Genomic DNA, 19,049 nt, shown 5'->3' with positions numbered 1-19,049 from the left:
GCTTGTTGTGCATTGAGATAACCCACGGCAAAGTGCTGTGTCAGGTTTTTTTTTATTTCATTTTTTAAAAAATCCACTTACCCCCCGATAAAGCAGGCTGGTATGACACATCAAAACCAACTAAAACATTATTTTAAATGACTGTTTTCCAGGAATGTTTTTATCAGGATTTAGTAGAAGCTATTCCCTTGTTAAAGTATTGGTATTGCTTTATGATCATTTAGCTGACGTGTGATTGAGCAAAGAATCTGCTGTTTACTGCATTCTGATTTTTGTGTCAGATTAAAATTTTGCAGAATCCTAGCATTTTGGGAAGAAACAAATTGGTGAAACCAAAACAAGTTCCAAAAAAAGGTTTTGTTTTGGTTTGGTTTTTTTTTTCCTTTTCTCTGGTGGGAAGTTTTTGTCCTGTGACCAACTCCTGATTTAGAGCATAGTTCATGGAAGAGTTTATTTGGTAATTTATTTTGAAGGTGAGATGGGATTAAAAGCTTGATCTGAATAAACAAATTTGTGTCACCGCCTGGCATTATTAGTCACAAATGTCTAACGTGAAAACAGGTGAGTGGTGGTGAGATACTTCACACTTGTGAGGGGAGATGTTCAGGTCTGGTGGATTTTACAGAGCAGCTGAGCTTTACACCCTGCTCCTGCTGAAATGGAGACAAGGCGACTCCTGTTTGTTGTCGGGGCAATTTTGTCCTTAACTTGTCCAGTCCTTATTTATCCTCGAGCGTGGGTTTTCCTTGTGGCACTGGCTTCAGCTGCATGTTGGGCATCTAATGTTTCCTTTGGGGTCTGGCTGCAACCAGCCCTGTTTCTTGTGGGAGGGAACCCGGGCGCATCCCCAGGGGAGATGGGGACTTTGGTGCTGCTGGCCACGGGTTCTCATGGGCTGAAGCCAGCCTGCATTCACCTCCCAGAAACTGGAATGACTTGCTATAGATGCTGGCAGAGCCAGTGTAATGCGCGTCAGATCTGGGCTCCAGCAAGCCTGCAGAAGGCAGATGTTTCCAGCAGGTTGGCTTTAGCACCTGCTTTGGAAAAATAAATGCACTCAAAGGGGGCTGTGGGTTTGTATCTTCTGCCCTGTGCCCTGAGATCTGCCTGCACAGGCTGTGCCCTGGTCTGTGGCCCTTCCTGAACTGTGCATTCAGGAGATGTCAGATATTATCAGTGGGGTTTCTTTTCTAGTGTTTCACATAAGTGGAACTTGCTTAACTCTAATGCCATCGACTTCTGTTGTAGTTTCAGCTTCTACAGTGTGATGAATTAGTCAGGACTAATGAGCAAACTCTTATTCTCTTGTGACATTGTCTTCTCAGGCTGGACCTCTCCCTGAAAACAGGAACCCTGGGCTTAAATGAGAACCGGTCACGTGGATTTAATATATGTTATGTGAATTAAAATTGAAATGGTCTTTTTGAAATGTTGCATTTGCAAGGACACTTGCTGGGGGGAAGGGAGCAGGGAGGGACATGAAATTATCTAAAATCTTTGCTTTACTGCATTACTGTGGGCTAGGCAGTTTACTTAGCCAAACATGGCAGTCCTGCAAAGCTAACAAGGAGTGGATTTAAATAACTGTAAAATTTTCCTTTGAAAAAAAAGGCTGTTAGCTTTTGTGCTACCTTTCTCAATCCATTGCCCTGAGTCTTCCTCTCCTTTTCTTCTTCACAGGGGGAGAAAGTTTGGTTTTATAGAAAGACTGCAAACAGGTACTATTATTTAGAGAAGACTTGTGCTAGTAGCATGCATCTACTTTGTACAGGAGAATTTCAGTCTAAGAGCCAAAGTAGAAATTCAAGTGATAAAAGTGTGATGTTGGGAACTCAAGTACTGGCCTTGCATTACTTGGTCTCTACTTGGAATACTATAATTTGAGGATGTGCTTCAGTAATTAAAATACATGATTGCGGTTACCAGCACGTTATTAGTCTCTAATCCCTCTCTGGGTTCCTTGTGCTGCAAGAAGCTGAGGAGCTGAAACTTCTAGAGAGATTCAGAAGACAAAACCCAGCTTGATGGTTTGTAAGAGAGAAATATGGGACTATCGGACAGAAATGAAAAAGGTAGATTGTACTGGTTTGACAAAGGTTGTACTTCAAATATAGGAATACCAAAAAGACACTACCACCATCACTGCCTTGGATTGAGGGCAACTTTTGCCTACTATTTTTCAGCACATTTGGCTGCATTAAAACTAAACTAGAATTTGAGACGCACTTAGGAGAGAGGACTGCATGAAGAGTAAAACTTCATTTCAGCTTAACTATGGGTCTGGTATTTAAAGAAGCAACAGCTCAGCAATTTCCTCAGTGGAGTGGAAGCACAAAGTACGTACTTCTACTGTCCTGTAAGCTGTCCCCCTCCTTGAGTACATTCCTGAATGTCCCCTTGGAGTATGCCAAGAAACAGAGGCAACACTGAAGTGGGATACAAGGTGGGCAGATGTTTTTCCTCCCTTTTTGGCTGCTCTGTTCTGTGTGGATACATTGCATATAGCTGGGATTTTTGCATCACTTAAAATGAGGTAGGTGGGTGAGAAGGCCATAGATTTTTATTCTATTGGTAGGTGTTTGCATAAACCTGCACTTACCTCTGTTTGCAGGTATAAAAGCAGGCTTAGCAAACTAGATCTGTATCCTTTCTTAGAAATACAGGTTTAAATACAAACATCCAGGGAAGTCTAGCAATAAAATTCCTGTTGGTAAGGTAAGGTCAGTGTCTCTGATGTTTAAAGCCTTTACCTCCTTATCCCTGAACTGGGACTTGAGAAAAATATTCTACTGGCTGCAGTAGTAAAGGGACTAAATAGAAACTTTAACATTAAAGAGCATTTTATGAGGAATGACTGTAGTCCACATGTTGTGTGCAGAGGAAGAGCATGTCTCTCTTCATCCTTGCCCAAGACAACGTGACATGCATGGCTGCATATTGAAATATCAAATATTCTTTGAGGTACCGTTCTCTTTCTTTATGTTACTGAACTGATGTGTTTCAGCTCTTGAGGGCTAGAGGCGTTCCGCTGCGATATAAAGTAGGAAGTCTTGCCTAACATCTCAGCGTGAGTATGAATGCACAGTACGCTCTTTAAAAACGTGTTCTTTTGTGCAGCATCGGCCTGCTGCTCCCTTTCTTCTTGGAGATGACAGTAATAATATGCATGAAGCGTGTGGATTTGCTCTGGGTGGAAGCCGCAGCCTTTCGAGCGCTGAAGTGACATGAAGTGGGAGCCTGTTTGCTGGGTTACATTTACGAGTAGTGCCCTCTGTGGGCGACTGGACCTCGGCAAACACTCGAGCGAAGAATGAAGCGTGCTGAGGCGGGGGGGATGCTACAAATGTGAAGGTTTTTGCAGCAGTGCAACCACGCGAACTGCAGGACAGCTGCTGGTTATTGCATGTGTGGTAACAAATAGATTTTGCCTTGGGGCAGGAGAGCAAGAGAAATTGAAGGTCTGGGTGGACTGGAAAGAAATATTGTTACAGGAAGAGATGGTAAATTGTTAGGAGAAAAGATACCTGAAGAACTTGGGGTACGCTTTTGTTTTCCTGACTCCAATATGGTCTGTGGAAGGGAACCACAGGATGGGGGGAAAAATCAGTTCTGAGAAGTGCCCTGCGACTGTCCTCAGGACCTGATCTATTGTCCATCCCTAGAGACGCTCTGAAAGTGAGACCCCTGGTTTGCCTGAAGGCTTTTCTGCTGCAGTGTGGTTCCCTGCACTCCTAGATGAGGGGCTGTGCAGCTTGTCTGTGAGGCCCTGGCACAAATGGCAAGCAGCAGATCCAGGAGCATGCCATGCTCACAGTCGGTGTTCCCGATCCCTCTGTTAGATGCTGTATGGGTATACTCTGCTCAGCGGTTCTGGGAAAAGAGTTTGGAGCGTGCCGAGGCTGAGCCAGTCATGGTGGGACAGGGGGAAGGGAAACACTGCCGGGTCTCAGACATGCTAAGCAACTCTTGCCTTGTCCAGGGGTGGAAGCTGGTACCCCTCTTCATCAGAAACATCTTCAGATGGTGACATTGTCGCTGCTCACAGACACATGGATTTCCCTTTTTCATATTTATTCTTGCCTTGATGGATTCGACATTACTGCACTTAGGGTTTTTTCTGCTTTAATTTATTTATTTGTGTTTCAGAAAGATGGTTCTATGTGGCTATTTTATGTCTGATCACGGAGATACACAACTAAAGGCAACCTCAAAAGATGTGAGTATAGGAATAGATAATGTGAACACATTCTAGGTCTATGAATTGATTTACCTGTCTGTGACTGATGTGGGGTTTTTTTCCTGAGTACTCCTAAACGACACCTTACAGAGTGCAACAGATGGTGCAGGCTTCCTCTGGAGGTGTCTTGGGAAGCAGCTCTGGCAAAAAAGCCCATTTCTGACACACACAGGCTCCCCCAGCTGGCCTGGTCCATGGCTCCTCCAGGGTAGCCAGGGCTGCCTGGGATGCTTTGGAGTAGCTTGAGGGACCATGTGCTTCCTCCTCCTCCCACCCTGTGAACACACGTGTGATCCACGGCGTGCATGTGTGAGACAGAGACTGCTTGCAACTTCAGCCCTCAATGTGCAAACCTGGGTGCAGGGCCCCTCGGCTACGTGAAATTAGAGACGATCTTCACACAAATTGTGAAGATCAGAAAGACAGCAGCTTTGGGCAGCAGACAGCAGAGATAATTGCATAGGTGGGGACCAGAGGTGCAGAGAGATTGTGACAAGGGCCCGTGAGCAAGCGGCTTATGCCACAAGAAGGAGCGAAAGGCAGGTTTCCAAAGTGCCAGCCTATGCCTTCACGTGTCTGCCTGATTGTGGCAAGGTTTCACGTGTCTGGAGATGGTGGCAAGGTTTGTCTGCTGCTTTTGGAGGAGTCCACGCTGGATCCAGCACCGGTGGGGCCAGATGCAGCCCCGTGGGAGTGACTGTCTGCAGTGGCGTAACCACAGGACCTGTGTGGCACTGACAGAGGGGACTGCAGCCTCCTTAGCTGGGTACGTGTTCTCATATACTTGCTCTCTGGGTACGTGCGTGTGCCTGATTGCCAGTTTCAAATCCCAGGCTGGACACTCCCACGCTTCCCCTCGCCCCAATGAAATCAAGAGATGCTCTTAAAATACGAAATGTCATCAAGAGTCGTTAGTGTCTTTATATTTGCCTTCTGATCTCAGTGCCTTTGAAGCCTGTGCATTCAAGCTGTTCCCAGCTGTGAAGGCCAGAAAGGCTTTTGGAAACGGCGGCTGTCAATAAGACCATTTCCACGCTGCGCCCGGTCTTCCGACGTGTTTTGCAAGTGATGTAAAGCCACGATGGATGCAGGAGCCACAATGGGCACGGGAGCTCTCCTCTCTCCTCGCTCTTTCCTGCTCAGAGTTTCATCTGGCGGGAGGGACAGTGGCAGCAACTGCCCAGAGGATGGGAAGTGACATTATCGTCGGCTTTCAGAGAGCCGGCTTCTGCAGAGCGGGTTTTGTTTGCAGCCAACCGCGTGGTCCCAGCGGCGTGCTATTGGCCTGCCTCAATTAGGCTTTTTGACTGATGGCCAGTTTAATGAGCCTATGTACAGAGGGTCATTCAACATGGCAATTATACCTATAAATCTATTTGCAGCAGGGCTCGAATAACCTTTTGCACACAGTTCTTCATAAAATGACTGTCTGATTAATTAACATTAATTTATCCACTGTATGGAACCAGATGCAGTCTGTATGAAAGCCTCTGCTCTGATGTGCAGGCGCTGTGTGAACTGCGAGGATTTGGGGATGGGAATGGCTCTGATGTTGTTTAAAGTCTCTCTCTTAGATATTTTTTTCCCCCCCTCTTTCTTCCTCTCTCTCTCCCTCTCTCTGGTCCCAGTTGATTAACATTCCAGGGCAGCATCATATAACAGGGGGCAAAATTCAATTAATTGAATATGAAATATTTATAACCCTACTCTACGTGTCTATCAGAGAAGGGTCCTTAATAGATCTTCTCATTAGCATGGACTGGTGACTCACTTCTCTGCTTTCACAGTCATTTGGAATTAAAATCCAATTAATCTAATGTCCCTGTGAATATTATTAAACTATTTGAAAAACTGCATAGAAGAGATATGAGACAGGGGGTGAGGGGCTAAGAGAAGAAGAGGGAATATGTCTTGAGCTCATGAAGATTCATTTCTTCTCTGTTAAACACGTAGTCTGCAAAGACTAATTCCCTGTTTTCTGGAAAGTGGATAGCTATTTCTTAATAGCAAAAGCCTGAGAATGGAAAAATAACTTACTTTCTACAAGTAGAAATGTGTCGTCTTTGAACAGGCGAAGAAATGCCCTTACCTTCTTCCATCTTTCAGGTTGCTCCTTCTTCTTTGGTGCTAATGTTAGCCTGAACTGGTGGACAGATTTACACAAGGTATTTAGGCACAGTGAGATAATTTTGGGGCTCATCCCCAGCTCTTCAGCAGCTCAAGGCTGTGGGGCTCGCTCTGTGGCCAGAGACCCCAGCTGCCCAATCTGGAGCCCAGGAGGGCACCTCATATCCCTCCTGACCCATGCAAGGAATTTCCCTTCCCGTGGGGAGAGGCGGGGTGACATTGTACCTCCTGGAGTGAAAACAGTCAGGACACATAGATCCCCGGCCTAGGGAGCACTCCTGGACTGCCTGGTACGGATGTAGCCTAGAGGACTATTTAATTGTTAAATATCTCTGTCTCTTTGGTGGGTAGGGCACTGACCTGAAACTCAGCAAGGAGGGATCTTAACCATGAGTTTCACATGCAAACTTTGAGCAGGAGGCAGGTTTCTAAATTGAATATTCCCCTAATGGGAACGACTTGAGGCCAAAATCCTTTAATGACTCAAAGGAATTCAGAGACTGCTGCAAGAGCTTGTAAGTCAGGAGATAAATATTTCTGAGCTGGAAGAATATTGTAGATATCCAGATACAAAATGTTCCTTTTCTATTTTAAAAACGATAAAGATCTGTCCACAAGGTTTGTTCTGGTTTTGTTGGCTTTTTGTTTTTGGTGGAAGTAGCCTATTCCATTGAATGCTGCCCCTCTTTTTTTTTTTTTTTTTTTTTTTCCCCTCTGTTAGAAGCTTAGTCCAAACATTATCACAGACCATAAATACACATTAAGAGAAAACTACTATACATGCCCATGCCTTTATAAAACCTTATAAAGCCAGACTTTAGAAAGACTGAACATACTTCTCCTGTCACAGAGGTACAGCCCATGGGAGACACTTAGCTGTGTAGTGATGCTGCTGGGCGGACTGCAAAACAGAAGCAAGGAATGCTTCTGCCTATTAGGCAGAGGTCAGGCTCAGTCCTTCCTTTCCTTCAGCACATCTGGAGTTTTTGTCACCCCAGTATTGACCAGTTCCGATTTATTAATTCTATCTAGTAAAACTGCAGGCGGCGCCTGTGTGGTACAGTGAAGTACAGCATGCGAATCTCAGCTGCTCTGGACTTGATGCAGCAAATAAATCACAGGTGAGCATATGTATTTTTAATGTACTGAGGGAAATCTGTGCCTAGTGTTCCTCTTTTCCCATTATTGTAACCCTAAAAGTCACCTAGATCTTTTAAAAATAGCTTAATTTACTAGTAATGAAAATTTCATCAGCCATTTGGGTTGGTGCACCGAGGAGCTGAAGTCAGACCCAGCAGAAACATATTCCCATTCACAGTAAATCTGAGCGAGAAGCCTCTTAGTTCAAACCACAGCTTTTCAGGGAGCAGAAAGCAAGAACTGAAATCTTAACCCTCTTCATTCTGGGGAAACTACAGTACCTGAAACTCGGTGGCACCACACAGGACAAACCCAGAACGCCCTGAGGGTGCACTGTTGGTCTGCTGAAAGCTGGTGCCACTGTAAAAATCTGCTGTTTGGGCTTGGTAGCATTTCATACCTGTTTTGTCTGTCTGTCTGTCAATCTATATTTATTTATTGCTGCTGGCCTGCTACGATGGATATAGGGAGATGGCTGAATCTGAACTACAGCCTTGAAATTTTATTATCTAAGGCTCTAATTGGGTTTGCTTTTGATGTTAGAAGCAATTGATTGTGGCAAAACTCTTGACCCCAATCAAATTAAGAGAAGAAATAAGTTTTTCTATGCTGTAAGTCTGTGCTTTTTCTGCAGCTGGTCACTGGATGTTGTCCCCAGTTTATTCTTATTCCCCCTTCCATCCTAGCCAGAGATAAATGTGGCAGGCCTTCTCAGTGGCTTCCTTCTCCCTTTTTCATTTTTTTTATGGTCTATGTCCTAGCTTAGGCTCCAAGTCCCAGTGGTCAGGGACAAATAGTCTTGATTGCCCCTTTCCCTGGGATCTTTACAGCAGGAAAATAGAGAGAAAGGCAACATGAAGTGCACTTGTTCTGTGCCGTGAAGACTGTGCTCCCACTTTGCACTGGTATAAAATGACTGCGGCTGATGAAGGGCAGTGGAAAATCAAATCTCTGGGTCTTTTTTTCAATCATCTGTAGTCCCCTGCACACTTCAGGCGCTGTATGAATCATTATAATTTCTTCCACATTGCCACTTTGTCTGTGAGCTTCCTTTGAGCAGTGTTTTCTGTTTTGTGCTCTCTTCCAGCAGGCTCCAGCTTTTCTGGAAGCGGTTGCCTGAGCTCTTTCCCAGGGTGAGGGTATGCCAGCCAGTGCATCAATCCACTTTTGTTTTCATTATGCCAGCTTCCTGTGAAGTTTTCAAATTAATTTTAATGCCTCCCTCAATTTTAAGGCCTATAAAAAGACCTTGGTTCTGCCTACCTTGGTGAACTGGGACCTGTTCAGGAATCCAGAGGATGCTTTTGCCTTGGTGCCGGGGGTAGCCGTTTTCCCTGCCTGCATTCAACGGGTTCTGGCACTATCAGTCCAAAAACATCCGGACCCTTCCCCAGCACCCCCTCCCCCGGATCAGACGATGGAGCTACACTTTGGATGTCACACCCCTGCCCCACTCTGTGCTGGGTCGGGCAATCCCAGCAGGGCAGTCCCGAGCCTCACAGCCGTGTCCCTGTGCTTGATTAGCTTGTTGGAGCTGGGGGGTGCGCTGAGGCTCAAGTGAGAAGTGGTATGGGGCTTCCTATGCAAGGTCAGCAAAAAAAAGAATTGAATAAAGGGTTTGGTCTGTGTCTGGCCTGCAAGTCAAAAGGGTGCAGCTTGTGTGGACTTATTTATGTTAGCTTTAAACTAGCTGTCTCTGTGGCAACATAGATCATAGAACCATTTAGGTTGGAAAAGACCTTTAAGATCATCAAGAACCTTGGCATGGGCTCAGAGTTGGCAGAGGCAAGGACGGATGAGGACATCCTTGTACCCATGGAAGCTGTCCGTGTTGCATGCTAAGTCACGGGTCTGTGATTTGTGGATGCTTGTGGGTCTGTGGACAACTGCCAAGAACTCTGCAAGGAAAAGGGGCAAACCTGATGTTAGCCCTACATTTGCAATTTAGGCATCTTCGCCTCCAATGGAAAAATGTTTAGTGGCCTAAGGATCAGGAAAAAAAAAAAAAAAAAAAGCTCTCCGTGGGGCAAGATGCCAGGTTGCACTGGGTAACCCTTTTTCTGCTTTTTGCTTAGCTCTCTGCTAAGTGTCTTTAACAGCTCCCCTTCCTGATAAAAGAAAGGTTGTGTGTGGTAAGACAGTCTGGAAAGCATTTGTCTTGCTTGCAATGTGTTGCTAAGTTTGTGCTTCTCAGGGACACCCTCTTCCTTTCTAAGAGCTCTCTCATGGTGACAGGATCTGGGGGGACAAACCAGGCTGCAGAGAAATGACCGTTCTGTGCCTCTGGAGTCACAAATCTACCTCAGTGGAGAGTGGCTGTGAGCTGCAATAAGGCACAATGGAACCAAAAAAAAATTCAACCCCTTTGCACCGGCAGGAGGTCACAGAAGCAGCTTAACTGAGGTTGGGGAGAACCTCTGGAGGTCAGATGGTCCGGCCCCTCTTGCTGCTGCTTGGGGCTGACATGAGGATGTAGGGAAAAGGGCAAAATATTGACGAATGGGTCCCACAGCCATCCTTCTGTGTCTAGTTCTTCCTTGTTCACACACCGTTAAGGGACTCTGCTGCTGAAGTTGGCAAAGTGGCACTGCCAGAGCATGGGCGTCTGGTGGAAGAGAGCAGAGGAGAGACTCCCGCCTTTCCCCTACTCCCAACTACCTTTCACACTGTTCAAGTGTTTCAAATAACAGAAAGGGAAGAAACTCCTAAAAACTTTCTATTCACAACAAAGAAAGAGAAAAAGCTGCCAGTTTTCCTATCGGCTAAAGCCTCGTGGTCTCGACTCAGACATTACCTGGTGCATAAGGAGGCTTTCCCCAGTCAGATGGCGGAAGGAGCTCCTCTGCCAGTGCCCACCTAGTACTCCACAGCCTCAGATAAGGCTGAGACCTGGGTGGCTGAGAGATAGCCTGCTTATTATTACTTTTTTTTTTCCATCCCAGCATCAGGCAGCAAATGAAAATACCTTTTCAGGCCTCGTATTATTACCCATACGGATGGCACCTTTAGTGCGTGCTATTCATTGCTATAATAGCTGCACCTGTGTATAGCACGCGTGCTGGAGCTGTGGCAGCTGTGGACTGTAATTGCAAAACATTATTTTCTGTTTCTCCCCAAAAGCTTTTTTTCTTTTTTTTTTGTCTTTTTTTTTTTTTCCTTTTTCCTTGTTGTTGTTGCCGTGAAGGTCCATTTATAATGACTCTCTCGTTCTGCAGGGCTCCCTCTTCCTATTACACCTATTTCTCTAGGCTGGAGTTCTTCAAAGAGCACCCGTGCAAGCGCCCGTGCCTTCTCACCCGGGTGTGTGCCCGGCAGCCTCCACGCGTGAGCCCGGTGGTGCCCAGGGAGGATGGGGCACTTTGTGGCTGGACCTGGTGCTGTGTGGTCCAGCCGAGGGGCCAGGCTGCACCCATCATCGCCCCTGCTCCTGGGCAGTGGGCCTTTCTGTGGGTTGGTGCGGAGGCTCCGAGATGATTAATTCATTTGTTCCTTGAATATTCTGCCCCTGGGTGCCCGCATTACTGGGAATCAATTTAGTACTTTCAGGCCTGGATTAATGCGAGTGCCGATGGAGCATGCACGGGAGGGAGGAGGGGAATGGAGTGGAGGGAGCAGGGGGATATTCAGAACACAGCTAGCAACTCTTAAAAATGAAAAATACAGAGATGAAGTGCTTTAAAAAAAAAAGAATTCGTTCATTTGTTTTTCAGTCCTCTTAGCTATCACGCTAAATTCAGTTCACGGAAAGGCAACCAGCTAGTCAGTGTTTCGGGTTGTGCCTTATAAATCAAGGCTGTAGCAAGGAATTTGAAATGTATGTTGACGCTAGCTGTTCTCTTACCTCCTGCTGTAATGAATTCATGTCTGCAGACAACAGACACAATTATTATGGAAATTACACACACACAAACACTCAGAGGAAAACAGGTTGTGGTTTTTTTTTCACAGCTCTTGCTTTACTGCTCCTAATCCAGGCCTCCAGTACCTGACCGGGCTGCCATGGCCGGTGGCAGGATTTTGCCTACCTTCTGGGGGCAGTCACTGGAGGACATCACCCATGGTCTGCCCTGAGCATCTGAGTGTGGAGCTGGGGTTGCCACCACCTCCCAACCCAGTGCCCTCAGGTAGAAGCATGAAAGCTGGGTGTCCAGTCAGGGGCTGAAGAGCAGAGCAGTGGTGTGGGAAATAACCAGGCATCCACTGATTGCTTCAAGGAATAGAATTAGAATTGTCTAGGTTGGAAGAGACCTTTAAGATCATTGGGTCCAACCATTAACCTAACACTGCCAAAACCACCGCTAAACCACGTGCCTAAGCACTATGTCTACAATCTTGTAAATGCGTCCAGGGATGGTGATTCCACCACTTCCCTGGGCAGCCTGTCCCGATGTTTGATAACCCGGAGGAAGGTTGCTGTAATTAAATAAAATCAACAAACCCCAATTCCACTAAGCGTTCGTGCGCAGAGCGCTACATCGTGACGAAGGGAATCCAACAGCGAGTGAACAAGACCCATGTACCGAAAAGTTGAGCAATCCGTGCCCCTTCCCTGGACCCCCGGTGGGGGGTGGTCGGCTGCCTCCGCGCAGCCCCGATTTCTCCGCCGGGGCAGCTGCGGGCACCTCCGGGCGGCGGGGACGGGGACGGTGCCGGTAGGTGGCAGTCCTCCCTCAAGAATTTAGTTCTCCTTAATCTGAGGCAAATGGCATTTGTTTCTCCTCCAGCCCCAAAGACAAAGTTACGCAGCTTTTTTTTTTTTTTTTGTAAAATCTCAGGTTGTGTTTTGCGAGGTTTTTTTTTCTTCTTTTTGCATAAATGGTTTTTCTTTTTTTTCCTTCCTTTTTTTTTTTCCTTTTTTTTTCTTTTTTTTCCCTTCCCTCCCCGTCCCCCGTTTTATTTCCACAATATTATGGGGTCTTCATTGCTTGCTCTTCGTTAGTGCCCCAAAGGTTAAGGCAAGGGCAGGAGTGCGGTGGAGGCATTTCAATGAAGCAGAAAAAAAAAAAAAAGCCTCACAAGAAAAATTGTCCAGATGATGATAGACCTGAGTGGTGCATACAAAGCCTCCTTGAATGCCACAGCTTCATGAGAGTCGCTGTACCAGGAGCTAGAAAATGTTAGTGAGTTGAAGGGTGCTTTTTTAAGGCTGTTTTTATATGGAAGTTTCCTGAATTCAGACTTTTTTGGGCTGCGTGCGTATCTGAAGGCTGTTCTGCAAGTGCAAGTGAGGTGCCGAAGGCACTGGATGGTGGCCTGGTGTGAAGGGTGCTTTGTAATGTTCCGTGCATTTCACGGTGGCCTGTATTTCTGACATGAAAATGCTACTGAGGAGCATTTCCAAACGTTGCCTTTTCTCTCGGGTCCTTTGAAATTGGCACCAAATGTCCACTCTAGAAATTTTCCTGAGGAGACCAAACATCGGTGAGGGACAAAGCCGAGCGTTCATGGCCAGCTGACCTCCATCTAGCATATCGTCTTTTTCCTCCCCTGCGAATTGAGCGCGCGTGGTGGTAGCAGGACGGGGACCCCCAGAGAGGAAAGCCCTCAGTGCACAAAGCCATCGCAGCAGCAAGGGCAGCTTTCCTTGGAGCATACACCGCTCACCTCTGGAGGCACCCAGACCTGCATGCAAGATTTTCATATGGGCCATCCCTCGCGAGCCTTGGACACCCTTTTGAGCTGCCAGTGTGGTGTTAGCTAACGTTACCTGTCTCAGACATTAGACTGAGACCATGAATTGCTTCTGAAGAGGCTGTTGAGTGGCCATTACAGGGCAGCAACGTTTGGTCAGTAGCTTGCCACGCTGAAACTGTAACATGGTGCACAGAGACGATGGGTTCCCACCTAGTCTGGTTCATCACCATGCCCTTCAACCTTCCTGGCTTGTTTGCTTTGAAAGAAATCATTTTCTAAACCAACAGGACAACCCTTGAGAAATCTTTCTTGTGACGCGGAACAGCTTTGTCTGGATTTCAAAAACCTGACGGAGGCTTTGAACTTTCTCCTATTGCTGTTCACCTTTCTCTGTGTGCTGGGTAATTTAGTTAGGGGGAGCCATAAACAGAGAATTCTATTTCCCTTGATTTTTTTTTTTTTTTTTAAATGTATTTCCTAATTAGGAAGTTAATTGCAAAGCGGAGCAATTGGTTGTAAACTGGCTTTACCGGTGGGTTTGTGTGTCTGCAGCTTTTTTGTGCCTTTATTTCAGAGAGGAAATATTAAAGGATGGATGAGGCGTACAGAGTTTGATCATGATACAGCAGTTCTTACCTCCACGTCGCTGGCTAAAACCAGCTGAGGGCTGTGTAGATAGCTGTTACCATCTGTCGGTTGTGAGATGATTTGATAGTTTCGAGTTGTGTTTCTATGGGACGAATTTCTATTTAACAAGAAAACACCAGTGAAACAGGCGCTCTTGCTAATCATTAGCAAGGCCAGAGATTGAATAGATGATGGAAACTGAATTTCTTTCTCATCTAGCTCTTGTCAACACTGCGTGAAAAATAGAGCAGGCCTCGAATTGGGAAAACAGCTTCATCAAATTTTGAACTTTCCAAGTTATTTTCATTGTGCAGGAACCAGAATGGACTTTTTTTTATTTCTTGTGAAACAGAACACGGCATCCTTTAATGAAATCCGCAAGCAGAATAACTCTTGAGATATTTAACTCACTAAAAGTAAGTGTTTTTTCAGAGACCAAAACCACTCAGTAGTAACTTTTGTGCTAATTTTATTAAAAATTATGACCAAATTTTGCAAAAAGAAGGGAAAATCCTGAAAAGTGTCATTTTTTCCAACTAAGATGTATTTAATGCCAAAATTTTCTGTTGTTCCCAGGTGAAAAATGTGTCCCAGCCATTATCGAATGTTCATTCAAAGCCAGGTTTGGGTTTTCTAAGCTATTTTTTTCTTGCATGTAATAATCAGTAGCAACACTGGAAATCAGATCTTTAGCTGACATTCATTTGAACTCCCTGTAGTCGCCCATCTTTGAACATTTTTCCAGATTTTGAAGTGCTTATGCATTTTTTCTTTTTTTCTTTTTTTTTCTTTTTTTTTCTTTTTTTCTTTTTTCTTTTTTCTTTTTTTCTTTTTTCTTTTTTTTTCTTTTTTTCTTTTTTTTTTCTTTTTTTTTTCTTTTTTTGTGTGTGCATTACAGCCACACCAGCAGACTTGAGCGAGGATTAAGATCCTGTTGTGAGCAGCGTTGCACAAGCACATAGCAAGAGCCAGTTGCTGCCCCAAAGAGTTTTATAATTAACATAATGAAGGCAGACGAAATTTGGGAATGGAAGCAGGCAAATGGAGACAGAGGAACTTGTCCAACCTCAAGGCTGGGATGAAATCCAGATTTCCAGCATCCTTATCCAGGGCCTGACTCCTGACTGGCTCAGGCTTTCCCACCCTGACCCCCTTCTTCAGCATTTTCCAGTTGGGTGGACTTTTCCTCAGACCTTCCCTCCCACTTCGCACCACCTTTTGGGGAGTCACCTCCTTTGTCGGTCAGACCCGAGAGGAGATGGCTGAAAGGAGAGGTCAGATGTCAGAGGCGATAGCTCAGCAGCTGGCTCGCTGAGCTCCGGGCCCTATCGCCAGCAGTTGCCGGAGTCAGATACTTCAGGGAGATAGAGAAGAAACCCACAGCAGGCAGTTATGAAATGGCTTACCCCTGGGAAAGTTTCCTTTGAACTGCTGTCAATTAAAGGATGACTTGTGGCCTCCAGCACTACTTTTATTTATTTATTTATTTATTTTAGTATTTACTATGTAAATTCTAGATGTTCTTGTTACCCAGACTTGTTTATGCTTGGTTTGCCTAATTTAAGCTAAAACAGCTCCTCAGGGCAGAGTTCTGGTCTTCTTACATCTGTAAATTACCATGCGCCCCCCCCCCCCCCCCCCAAAATTGTGCATGTTGTAATAAATAAAATAGCAGTGCTGGGTCCTTCTGGTTTTAACCAGTCATTCCCAACCTTTCCTTCTCTTTTTGGTGTTGGTTAGGTACACTGTTTGGATTGAAGCCGTCTTCGTCCCAGATTTTAAAACAAAAGAAAGTTGCATTCAAAGAGAACCAAAACCTAGTCAAAGAGGTGAGGAACATCTTTGGGATGTCCGTATCTTTGTTTCCATGGCCTTTTTGGTTCGGGTACCTGAGGCACCAAAATTTCCTCAGTGGTGAAATACAGTATCCAGAGTCAGATCTTCATCCAGGATGTCAGGCTGCTTCCCCAATGACAGGTGGAACTTCAGGGCACAGCACCTTGGGAGATGCTCCAGGGGCACCTGCCAGGCAAGACTCATGTTGGAGTTGCGTGAGCCCCTCAGGGCAGATCTCTGGGGAGGCCACAGCTGTCCTGACAGACTGAAACCAGTGTGTGGTGGGAGGGGTGGGTAACCCGGCTCCTCCTCAGACTGGGTAAAGATGTAGCTCATATAGGGTCTTTCCCAAGCTGGTATTTCACATGACCTGGTCTAGTGGGAGGTGTCCCTGCCCATAGCAAGGGGGTTGGAACTAGATGATCTTTAAGGTCTCCTCCAACCCAAACCATTCTATGATTCTTTGATTCTACGACTTTGATTACACCTATCCTGGAGCTTGCAGGACTCTTCCCTAAAGTCTGTTAACTGCTCCAGAAAGTGCTAATCTTATTTGTGCAAGCACTTACAGCAAATTTCTTGCGGAACATGCTCAGTAAGGCTTAATGCACGAGCTAAGGCGATATGCGTGCTGACAACGAAAGCAGCCACCACTGCTTTTGAAAAGGAGGAGGTACCACTGCACCTGATGAGCCTTGTGGTCCTGACACAAGGTGTACTTAACATCAAGAAGGTTTTGGCACCTTTATTGTAACCCCTCTGGATCATACACCTCCGCTATGATACTGTGGGCAGCTTTTTCTCAGAGCAGGACAAAGAAAAAAGTGGTTTTACAGGTCAAGATTAGTTTATTTGATGTGGTAGCTTGAGTTAGATTTCAGTGTCCTTGTCTAAATGTTGCTAACCTAGCTGTGAAGTAATCGAGGAAACCACATTACAGCTACACAAATGTTGTGAATTAGAAAAAAAAAGCACCACCCAAATCCAATTCTCTCTGGTCCAGCTTTACTGAGAGATATGAAGATAAACAAAACCTCATGTGAACTCTGGCCTAACCCTTGTCCCCAGGTCTGGCTGAGATCAAAGATGAGTCATTTACTGTGGCATCATGGTGAAAATGAGCATCTGGATTGGGTTTCTAGCATGCAAAAAGCCACACTGTGCACACTGCGGTCCTGCGTGCTCAAGTAGGATGAAACATTGATTTTTTTTTTTCAACAAGAGGACTGCTAGGGCTCTTATCCATCTTCCTTTACCCCTTTCCCTCTCCTACAGTCCCACTGACCCGACTGGGAGAGGTCAAGCAGAGGACCTCCTACCCCACTGTGTGCTAGGCTGCATCCTTAGAGAGAAGCGAGTGCTTTGCCTGCCTGCTTGGGAGTAGTGCTCAGATGCAAGCCTTCACCACAGATGGCTGAAACTGAATTTTCAGTTCACTGGGTGTGTTATTTCTACCCTGTTTGAACCAGAAATATGTTTGTTTAAATATTTTCTCTGAAATTTCACTTTTGGAAATTTGCCTTGTAGCATTTCAGAACTAGTTCACTTGGTGATTCGTTTAATTTGGGAGCTAATTATTACAATTTTCTGGTATTCCTTGGTGTCAGTTATCAGAACTATCTTGATGTAACTGGTAAGTCATACAAATAGTACAAAACCCAAAATGAACCACCTAAAAACATTTTGACATTAGATTCTCAAATTTCATTTCAAAACTCAAAAACCTGACCTCAAAATGCTAAGATGTTCTGGGATGAAAACGCCTAGCTCATTTTTATTTCATTTCAGTATCTTTTTAATGGGACTTTTATTGAGATCATTACTAAAAAGATTAAATTGGGTAAAGCCTTTAGTTTTTCATTATAAATTCACTCTTAAATTCTGTCACCACTACCCTGCACCTGCAGAAGAGGTGCCCATGTGAGGTACATGTCTCTATTGAGTCTGGATGAGAGGCTTTTGCCTGGGTCTTAGAGAAATGTTAAAGGCAACACTGTTAAGAGTTTGATTTAATGCCACAGTGAATTTATCTTATTGTGTCTTTATTTTCTCAGACTTATCTGGGCTCCAGCTCTTCTCATTAGGGGTAAAAGCTCAGCAACTGTGTAAGTCTTGCCTACTTAGGTGTCATACCTGCCTGAGCCAAGCCAGCAGGGATTTATGATGTTGATATTAAATATGATATATTAACATGTAGATATGGTGATGGAGAGCCCTGTATTACCACATCCCTTTCATCACTCCTTCTGAGAGGAGCATGGAAAGAGCTGAAGGAGGGGTCAGAAGAAGACAAGATTAGGAGATAGGGCAGCGAGCCTCTAGGTTTAATGTTGAATTTGGTGAATTTTGAGGTCATTTTAATTTCTGGTAGTGGCGAGTTCCACGCCACATAAATCACAGGTCTGTGGGAGAGCAGCCAGGCGCTGCTGTCAGGAGGAGATGGATGGCTGGTGGGGAGAGGTGGCCTCCCAGGTGAGCCTGGCTGGGACACGTGCAGGCGCAACGGGCAGCTTAAACCGCACTCTGGCTGCACTGAAGAGTCTGCGTCCCGCTGGCGGGGTGAAGGTGGAGGTTTGTTCCCTGGGACCCGCTTCGCTGAGCAGATGTGCTGCTCTGCTTCACATCAATGCAGAGCTTCATGGGTTTTTTTTGGTTTAACAGCAGGAGGCATCAAACCTGTGCCCACCTCGCTTACCCTGGGGGTAGGTAATAAGCTGTCATGGGCGGATGAGAAGCGCTTTGCCTTGTACCTGCTGTTTCTTATCTCCCAGAGCTCAGCCCAGTCTCCAGGGTATCAAGGGCTGACCCCAACATCCCAAGTAGGCACTGCTGGGGAGAGGAAGACAGCTGAGGCTGAACAAGCCTCCCTGGTGGGTGGCTGATGCTGCCAGTGTCCTGGCAGGATGTACACTGGAACAACACAAAGCTGATAACGCCCCATCCCTCTGGGAGCCCACCACTCCTCCTGCCAGCCTGGCATCCGGAAACCCGTCTTCTGACCTGACCAAAAGCTGGGGTAAACCCTGGGGTGGCTGAGGCTTGCAGATGGACTGCACGGCTCACAGAGAGCACTGTCGCTGGCCTTTTGCATGAGTCTCCTTGTCATGGGACAGCAGCAGGGTGGCAGGGCTGTACTTCACACCACCACACCGCTGGTTGTCCCCTCCTAACTCCGCACTCCTTGCCCTGTACTAAGCAGAATAGCAGAGTGAAGATAATGATCCTCATTTATATCAGTTAAGGTCTCAGCCCACTCTGGAATTTACTTCATTAAGACTGTGGGCTGAATTTATTTTCATTTCTCCTACCCTAGTGCCTTGCTGTAGTGTAACTGAAGCATCTCCTTCTAGTGTACTAAAGTACTGGAGTTGTCTCTTCTCATTTCTTTCAACCTTCTTCAGCTTTCTCTTCCTCCCCTTCCCACTTCTCCTTCTCGCTCTCCCTTTTC

This window comes from Numenius arquata, chromosome 4 (genome assembly GCF_964106895.1).
Source record: "Numenius arquata chromosome 4, bNumArq3.hap1.1, whole genome shotgun sequence".
Classification (NCBI taxonomy): Eukaryota; Metazoa; Chordata; class Aves; order Charadriiformes; family Scolopacidae; genus Numenius; species Numenius arquata.
Note: the sequence above shows the minus strand (reverse complement) of the source record.